General features: G+C 38.0%; 1 pseudogene; it reads left to right on the top strand.

Moving 5' to 3' along the window:
* Positions 1 to 5,210: 5,210 nt before the first annotated feature.
* Positions 5,211 to 7,445, top strand: LOC149181534 (putative pectate lyase 5; annotated as a pseudogene).
* The last annotated feature ends 2,449 nt before the right edge of the window (positions 7,446 to 9,894 follow it).

Raw genomic sequence — 9,894 nt, 5'->3', positions numbered from 1 at the left:
CTCAGGCCATATTTCAGGAGTACTCCAAATTGGAGTTGTTAAAAGTTGTTGAGACAAGATATGCCTCAAACTTCCTAATGTTGCGCCACCTTGTTAAGGTTAAGCATGCATTAGTTTCTATGGTGGTGAGTCAACTTTGGATTGAGTGGAGACAAGCAGATTTAGATCGAGGATATATGGCGCATAGATTGTGCCTTGATGAGGATTGCTGGAGCAAGACAGATTTCTTGCTAAAGTTCACAACCCCTACATTTGATCTTCTTCGGAGTGCTGACACTGACCAACCTTTCTTAGGAGAGGTATATGATGGCATGGATTCCATGGTTGAGAAAACTATGGAAATAATTTTGCAAGAGTCTCCACAACTTTTGTTTGTTGATGATTATTTTGCTGGTTTAGTCAAGAAAATCATTATTGATAGGTGGAAAAATTTCAACACTCCATTGCACACTTTAGCACATGCCTTGAACCCCAAATTTTATGATGAGGAGCTTATTTCTCAAAGCAATGGGAAGAGGAAGGCACCCCATAAGGATAGACAGGTGGCTAATGGGGTGAAAAAAGCCCTTATGAGAATGTTTCCTGCTCATCTACACAGGGAGGTAAAGGAAGAATTTGCCAGTTTTGCTGCAGGAATAGATGATTATGCAGATATATCAGCTTTGGAGGAGAGAAGCACCATGAATCCAGTCAGGTGTTGGATTTTTCATGGAGCAAATGGTGTATATTTGCAACACTACCATTCGTATTCTTTCACAAGTGGCAATCTCTTCATCAACATAAAGGAATTGGGGCACTTATGGTTTTATTCATTATGTGAAGCACAATAGGTTGGGCACACAGAAGGATGAGGATCTTGTTTATGTGCATTGCAACCTTCGCTTTACATCTCGTAGGGGTCTAGAATACAACAGTGGTCCTTCTAAAGAATGGGATGTGGATGCAGAAAGTCCTGATTTGGATTTCTCTCTTGCTTCCCTAAACATTGAGGTCCAGCCTGGAAGTGGAATTGGCCCATCATCTTCTTCAACACCACCATCCATTGTTGAGCATGGTTCTACTTCTACTTTTGATGAGGACTATGATGATGAGGATTAGTATTTTGTCTCTATAGTTCTTGCAACCTTATAGTCTTTATTGTACTTGCAACCTCATATATATAATAAAGGTTGATTTTGAGATTTGGATATATAATAAAGGTTGCTTTTGGATATTCCGATATTTTTATTTTCATTATGTGATCATTAATGTGTAAATGTGATGTAAATTTAATCATAATGTTTAAATGTAATAAATTATAATGTATCATGTATGCTTTATGATTGCATGTTCATATATATATATATATATATATATGTATATATATATATTATATATATTATATATATATATATATATGTATATATATATATGTATATATATATATATATATATATATATATATATATATATATATATATATATATATATATATATATATATATATATATATATATATTCGCATTACCCCGTTTCCAAAATTTGGGGAGGTCAAGTTTCGTACCGTGCCCATTTCGAAAACTCGTACTCGTTTCCCCATTTCGTGCAACATAGATCTAAATGTATTTGAAAATTATCACATGGTAAAATCAAAAGAGGAAGATAATTTCAAATGATTTGAATACAACATTTTCACCATTACATCAACTCAACTCTCTCGGACTCTTTATCAATGTCTCAAATGATTATTTCTTTGGATTTTGCCTCACATTCCATGCACAAAAGGTTCTAAAGAGTTTGTGAGATGAATCCCTTAATTTTTTAGAAATCATGACCAGTGTGTAATCCAAAAAATTATAATGTTTTTCCCTTATAATAGGATTCATGAAATTCTATGAATGGTTGTTTAATAAAAGATTAACCAACTCTCTTGCCTATGCCAAATACTCTTTTGCACTTTGTCACCTACATCCTCATCCAAGCCACTGTCATGAAATTGAGTATCTGCAAAAGATTCTAGCAGTTTCAAATCGATCTCAATTCCCATAACACCATCGATATTGAACTGCTTGATGTTATCACTGAGAAATGTGGTTACAATGCAATCTGGTATGTGCTTTAGAACACTCCTCATCACATTATCCAAACTCTCCGAAGTTAAAATTTGTCATGTTATGGAAACAAGTGTCCCCAAGTATATAATCAACTCATTTATGAACACATTCCCATTTGGTGGGATTTCATGAGCTTGCCCAATTGATAGTATCAGTAAGAAGCACGATCTCGAATGTCGTTAGCTTTCAGGATCTCGAAGCATTACTCCTCTTCAAAGCCCTAGCTTTGATAATGGCAACAGAGGCAAATACTAGTGAGCATAATATTATACCTCTGACCAAAACCAACTTTAGAGTCGAAAAAATCCAAAAACCCTTCACATGAGTGTGTGGCGAATTGCACTGGACTGAAATGGTGTTATAGGCCTTATCCATAGGCATGAATATTCTACACTGCATTATGTAGAATACATCAATGGCCTCCTAGAATAAACCCTTTTGAGCACACGCAACTCTCCAAGGTTGTTGGAATGGGTCTAAGAATGAATTGTCGAACAAAATGAGGCTTTGAAGCTCACCACTCCTGCAGGAATAATTGTTGTAGTGGGAGATGCAGGGGTATCTCAGCTCTACGAGTTTGCCAAGTTCGTGCGATAAGTTACAGGTGAGCCTGTTTAGGTTGAGGCCAAGGTAGTTGAGGCTCTTCAGGTTACGGTAGCAGGCAGGGATCGAATGTAGAAATTGTTTTCATCGAGCCTTGCGATTTAGAGTATGGAGTACTATGTGGTAAAGAAGGATAAGATGGAGGAGGACGGTTATCTAAAGATTTGATTAGCTAAATCTAGGTAGCGAAACCCCACAAATGTACACCTTTGGTGTAATTATCATGTTAGGTGAGATCACAAACAATGATAAATATAAACACATAGTCACAATCCTTTTATATAATTATCATGTTATGTGAGATCACAAACATAGAGACACTAAATAATGAAACATACTTGGGCAAAGGCATGTTATTGAAATGGCAAGACACCAAAAAGGACAATATTTTTTTTAAGGCAGTTAAGATTATTGTTTTAATTTTTTTTAATAATGAGAAAACTTATCATAATTCAATAGTTCCATAAGAGGATCAATATCAGTGGTAGACATAATTATTATGGGTTGTTATCTTTGAATGCAGGCTGATTTGTCATTATTATTTAAGGAAAACCACACCCTCACTAGTGGTCCCTAATGAAGTAAGCTTTCATGGCGGCCATATACCTCTACCCTCTGCAGTAGTTAACTTATTTCATAGCAAAAACAATTTTAGAATGTAGTCGCCTATTTTACAATTTTATTTGTTAAATTCTTTTAACCAAATCATATTTTTTATTATTTAAAATATATAAATAAATTTCACATCATGAAAAATCACATTTAAATACTTAAATGATATGAAATCTAGAACTCCAATAGTAAATTCACACAAAATTAATTAGTTCCACAAATTGAAATCCTGAGAGTACGCTAATTTGAACGTACGCTCATTTGAACCTCTCGGCCGAACTAATTTTGCCAGGAACTGTGTCTCGGAACGTTTGATCCCGGAATTTATGTAGATTACGTCATCGCACGTAGTCAGTATTACAAAACAAAGGTCAACCCATTCTATCAACCTCATCGACACTATGCAAATCTTCCCAACACGATTCCATCTTACCTACTTCCATTTATTATATCCACTTCCACTCGACTTTGCAACTTTTGGCAGTCGCAGCGTTTTTATCGCTCAAATGCGCCGCCAATAATGGATCAGTTGGCAACTTTAACGTTTCGAATGTGCGCGAAGTTAGACGATTGTGCAAATTCACATGCATTTAACAAGATTGGACGATAATTTCGTGAACATGGAATTTGATAGGAAGGATAATGTTCACTAAGCCATAGGAAGGATAATATAAAATGGTAACATGCATTTCAACAATGTCGTGGCAGTCTATAGAAAACCCGCATGCTTATTAATGCCTTAAATTCCGGGTAAATCTTCGGAATTTATCTCCAGCGTAGTGTAATTAAGGTAACAAATGGTTTTCGCCATTTTTCGGGTTAACACGTTTGTTATAAAATTTAAAAAATTATAAGTTATATTTAAAATAATTTTTTAGATGTTAAATTTATTTATATAATTAAAATGGTTAAATTTATTTATATATTTAGAAGTGTTAAATCTATTTATATATTCAAAATATATTTTAATAAAAAAGGTAAATTCAACTTAAGAATAAATAAATAAAAGGCCTGATTATTGGATCCAGGAAAAAGAAGTAAAATTGTGTCTGCAATGATGGAGGCTAGGGTTTGAAGAAGACCTGCTCAAGTTGAAACCATGGTACCAACTCTAGAGGAGGACAGTGCCAGAGCGGCAGAGCTTCGCAGAAGAGGGCAGCTTTTGACCCAATAGATGAGAAACGGGGATCCAGCCAGACCCATCTTATAAACAGGTAATGATGCACAAAGAGACAACTGCACTGAATGGGGTGCAGATATCAGGGTCTTATAAACAGGTAATGATGCACAAATAGAAAACTGCACTGAATGGGGTGCAGATATCAAGGTTTAAGAAGTCAGGAAAGGAGGAACCGACCAACAGAGGAAATCTAAAAGGTGAGGGCAAAAATAAATAAAAGCCCATTCCATTTATCTTCAGTGATTTGAATAATCCAATCCCTGTCGTAAAAATTACGATGGAAAAGTGGAATTTGATCTCATATCATTATTGGTGGGTTTAAACAACCGTGATTGTTGGCCATCTATGTTATCAACCGTGATTGTTACCCGTTTTCGCTGTATTTTATTCCTTTAATAACTTTTAATTCGTTCTATAAGGAGCAAGGTGTTCATCCATATTCGTGCACACTAGCCGGGTTCCGCACATGTTTGGTAATCTCATGTGTAGTCGATTGGCCCGCGAGATTGTTCACTGAAGTCCTAGTTTAAAGGATTTAGTCTAGCAGAATGTCACCTATGATACCGTTCTTTCTTCTGCAATTCCTCCTTTTGTTGTCATAACCTTAGCTACAAACTTTTCTCTTGTCTAATATTTGTTAGCAGATTAGAACGAGTATCGCAGAGAAATCCCATTCCTAAGTTTGCAGTTTGCTGCATTGTTCGGCCGTTTCTGTAGCAAAAATGTGTGGATGTCGAAGTGTACTGGTATTTCTTGCTTTCCTAGCGATCTTTTGCGTTCGTTCCAATGCGGCCATGTTCTTTGGAACATCAGAAAATTTGACGGGCTCATTCCTTGGAAAGCCTGCTTTTGTATCTGAGACTAAAAATGCTGAACAACCTGTATTAAAGAAACATGCAGAAGAGCCCAAAATGGTGGAAAGGTAATTAGTATTCATGCACGACATAGGTCATTTAATCATGACGTTTGAACTTTGTGTCCTGCATGAATCATTAGATTAAGTATCGTCCATAAGAAGATTTCGTTGAATTGTTTGCAATGACAGTATATAAGGATTTTACCGTCGACTACCCCTTATCCCATAACCTTGCTTCAGTCAGGGCAATAATATATCCCCACCGGGGCCGTATAGAACTTATATAGAGCACATTGGATGCATTGCCACCCGAGCTGTGGAGTGTCTTCCTTTAACTCTAATCAAGTGTATAATGGGTTTTGCAGTTTTAAGTTGTTCTGAGCCTAATTCATGTAATGTAACATGGCAGCAGCATTAACTGTTAATTGATGGATTGTATTGCAGGAGTACTAACAATTCGAGAAGGGAGTTAAGTTATCTGTCTTGCAGAACAGGGAACCCCGTCGACGACTGCTGGCGCTGCGACCCAGACTGGGCAAACAATCGAAAGAGGCTTGCAGACTGCGCCATCGGGTTCGGCAGGAATACCATTGGAGGGCAAAATGGCAGATTCTATGTTGTCACCGATCCGAATGATTACGATGCGGTCAATCCCCGTCCGGGCACGTTGCGCCATGCAGTTATTCAAAACGAGCCTCTGTGGATAATTTTTCAGAGGGACATGGTCATCGTGCTCAAAGAAGAGCTCATCATGAACAGTTACAAGACAATCGACGGCAGAGGAGCCAATGTTCACATTGCCAATGGTGCCTGCATTACGGTGGAGCACGTGACCCACATTATCATTCACAGAATTCACATCCATGACTGCAAACCTACCGGAAATGCCATGGTGAGGGATTCCCCGGGACATTACCAGTGGAGATCGAAGACTGACGGGGATGGAATTCACATCCTTGGCGCAAGCAATATCTGGGTTGACCATTGCTCCTTGTCAAGCTGCACAGATGGGCTTATCGATGCTACCCGAGGGTCGACAGCATTAACCATTTCAAACAACTTTATGACGCACCATGATAAGGTTTGAATCACAAATGCTTTGGAACAAAAGTTCAAACATTCATATTAATGTTTGCCCCGTTTATGTATTTGTAATAATAATTTCTGCAGGTCATGCTCCTGGGTCACAGCGACGATTATATACAAGACGTCAAGATGCAAGTAACAGTTGCCTTTAACCATTTCGGGGAAGGCCTCGTTCAACGCATGCCTGGGTACCAGAAGGGATCTGAATTCACATTTTTCCATTTGCGTTTCATGTATTAACAGACAAGTAAACATGAGGGGGGTTCAGAAGTTTATCAGTAAAACAAGTTTTAATGCTGAACGCAGATGCCTACACGGGTACTTCCACGTGGTGAACAACGATTACACACACTGTACGCTATCTGTGGAAGTGCAAACCCTACAATCAACAGCCAAGGCAATCGATTCCTCGCACCTGTCGATCGCTCTTCCAAGGAGGTAAGCGTTGTTCCCTCAATTCTTCTCATTCTATTATTGTCGACATTATCAGAAGGAGTAGATGGAATTGATGAAAATAAATGAATGAACAGGTTACGAAGCGCGAGCACACACCGGAGAGCGTATGGAGGCAGTGGAATTGGAGGTCAGAGGGAGACCTAATGTTGAACGGGGCGTTCTTCATTCCGTCCGGCGCGGGCGCATCGTCCAGCTATGCGAAGGCTTCGAGTATCACAGCGAAGCCATCGTCTCTTGTGGGCTCCCTCACAGCGAAAGCGGGCGTTCTGACATGTAGAAAAGGCTCCCAGTGCTGACTCTAACAACACGACGGAGATGGCCACCATGAATCTCCTTGCCTCTCTGAATTACTTTTTTTTTTTTTCCTGAAGTATCTGTACTGACTGATATGGCCACTCTGATTCTCCTTACCAAACTGAATTACCTTTTCTTTCTTTGCGCAATATATGTACTGAGTACTACTCGTTTGAGTTAGAGCATGTTAATTTGACTAAGCTCTTCGACCGTCCAACCTCGACCTGCGTGCACATATTCTCTCCTCCACTATATGGAGGTTAATCGATGGAGATTAATCGGCAGGGGCAGAAGTGTTGTTGAGTCCTGTCTTACCTATCATGTTTGTATAAAGTTATTTGGTTATAATAGTAAGTATTGAGAGGCATTTGCAATTCTTTGTCAATTTTTTATTTTAAACAGCAAATTATAACATAGTTTTTAGCTTTATTTTTATATCTTTTCCCTATCTCTTTCTTTCACTGATCTACGTTCGAGCTTTATTATTTTAAAATAGCAAGCATTATGTGTTGCAGGAATGGCACCAGGGATCTGCTTTTGAAATTATGTTAAAATAGCTAGCGTGATGTGCTGCAGCGATAACACCGTTAAATTTATTGGATGTCGTACTAAATATATCTTTCTCTCGCAAATTTGACGAATGTTATCGTCCATTTAAGTTTTGCAGTAGTTTAATGAGGATACAATTTTCACTTTGAAAATCCTGGAAATTGTATCAAGATCATGAAAAAACTTCCCAAAATTTTTTAGAAATCCTGGTTACAATTCTGAAGTTCTTGGATTTTGGAGATCCAAAGGGATTTTAGATGGTGGTGAATCTATTTCCACTATAAAAAACGATTCAAAAGTAGAAAAACTTAGAGATGCTCACACAAAGGAACAATTATATTACATACTATAAATCACACAGATACATCACATATTTATGGTGCTTGTGAGATCCAACCAATTCCAAATATGAATAGGGAGGTTGAGATATTCTCTCAACATCCACCTACAAATATGCAACCAATTCTAAACTGAGCATGAAAGAAATATCTTCCATGTCTCTCCCTTAATTCTTACATTCACAATTACGATACATATTATAACAATAAAATTGATCTCTACCTAATTAGTCTCATCAACAACTCTACCCACTATGCAGTCTTCTAGACTCTGCTCTTTCTTTCTCCAAATCTTTGAGCTTACCTTTCGACTCTTTCAAAGTACACCGGCTTTTGATCATCAATGATGAACTTTGCAAGATCAACAATATTGGCACCTTGGCTCGTTAGGCTCCCACAATAAAAGCTGACAAATAATAAACCATCCTATGGACCAACCACCAACTATCGGATATTTAGCTTTCGTCTATCCATCAATTGCTCGGCAAATGTTATGAATACTAAATATGTTCAAAAGCTAATCTAACAATCTCACCTCTTTCAGACACATGAATGTCATACAATAGCTTGTAGTCATTGTTTAGGGGTTTCTGAGCGCTAAGAACAACAAACCATAACAGTATAAACACAATCTAACTAGTGATGTGTTAAGGGTTTCCAAGTGCCAAGAACCACTAATTTGAATTATGCAATATTGTTCATTAATTAGTTATGCCCCAAATATAACTTGCAAATAAACTGGTTAACAAAGAAAACAACGAAACCAATCATACTCCATAACTACTCTCCTCTATTCCACCATGCACAATGCGAACAAAGTTCTTCAAAATTGGTTCGTTGGTGAAGAATAATTGAAACGGATAGTCTAGATCTTCGGTGGCTTCCTCTTAATTTCCCTGTTGATGGGTTTCATCAGAATTTACGATCCTTGCCAGATCCGAATTGACCATCTTCGAACGAGGTAGAACATATCCTTCTTCTACAGAGACTCCAATTGTGACACCTGCATGCCCAGCGCGAGGGGTCCGCAAAGTGCCTTGCATTTTTGGTCGTGCCCATTCCATACTTTGCAAGCCAAGGACATGAAGATCATTGAAGCATGTACTGTAGCAATGTGATGAGACTGTGGTGATGGAGACATACTCACAGCTTTAACAGCATCCCAAGTCATCATTTCCAAGTCGAGAATATTCAAATCATTCAGAAGACTCCATTAAATTGGACCCTACAATAGTGATATATTGACATCTGCGTGCAATCAGAGCTTTTCCATATGACTTTAGTGCACACCATGTACAAGATTCTGTGTCAAAGGTTCGAATGATCACAACGTTTGAAGGATCCTTGGTATGTCCTAGAATAACCAGAATCTTGTTGCCCCATTGTTTCGCAATGTTGAGATTATGATCTGCATCAATCATACACGATGCGATGACACAAGATCCATTCTCATACAAATTTCTGTCTCCAATTGAATGGCGTCGGGGTCAATACAACTCATAGATGTTGTCGTTTATCTTACGCAGATCCTTCAAAGTCACGTGTTCGACCCGCTCTTCTGTTGCACTAGGAAGGATTTGAATTCATGCACTATACTTCGACTATTCAAATACACCTCCCAATGTATATTTTACACACAGTTCAACAACATATTATTTTCTCCAAGTTGTTTGTCGCATCATAACTAGTGGGCAGTTCTAATAATCTGGTGTGAATTACTCTGTGGATCTGATTTGTGGACAAGCTTGCTCTTTAGCTAAATTTCATTCAGCAGCGCTTTCTCACTCTTGGTTAATCCATATATGCTAATATGTTTATCTCATCCTT

The sequence above is a fragment of the Pinus tabuliformis genome, chromosome 3_2 (assembly GCF_031772625.1).
Source record: "Pinus tabuliformis cultivar Carrire ecotype Pingquan chromosome 3_2, CPIR1, whole genome shotgun sequence".
Classification (NCBI taxonomy): Eukaryota; Viridiplantae; Streptophyta; class Pinopsida; order Pinales; family Pinaceae; genus Pinus; species Pinus tabuliformis.
The sequence above is the reverse complement of the archived record's forward strand: the minus strand, read 5'-3'. Positions and strand labels throughout refer to the sequence as shown.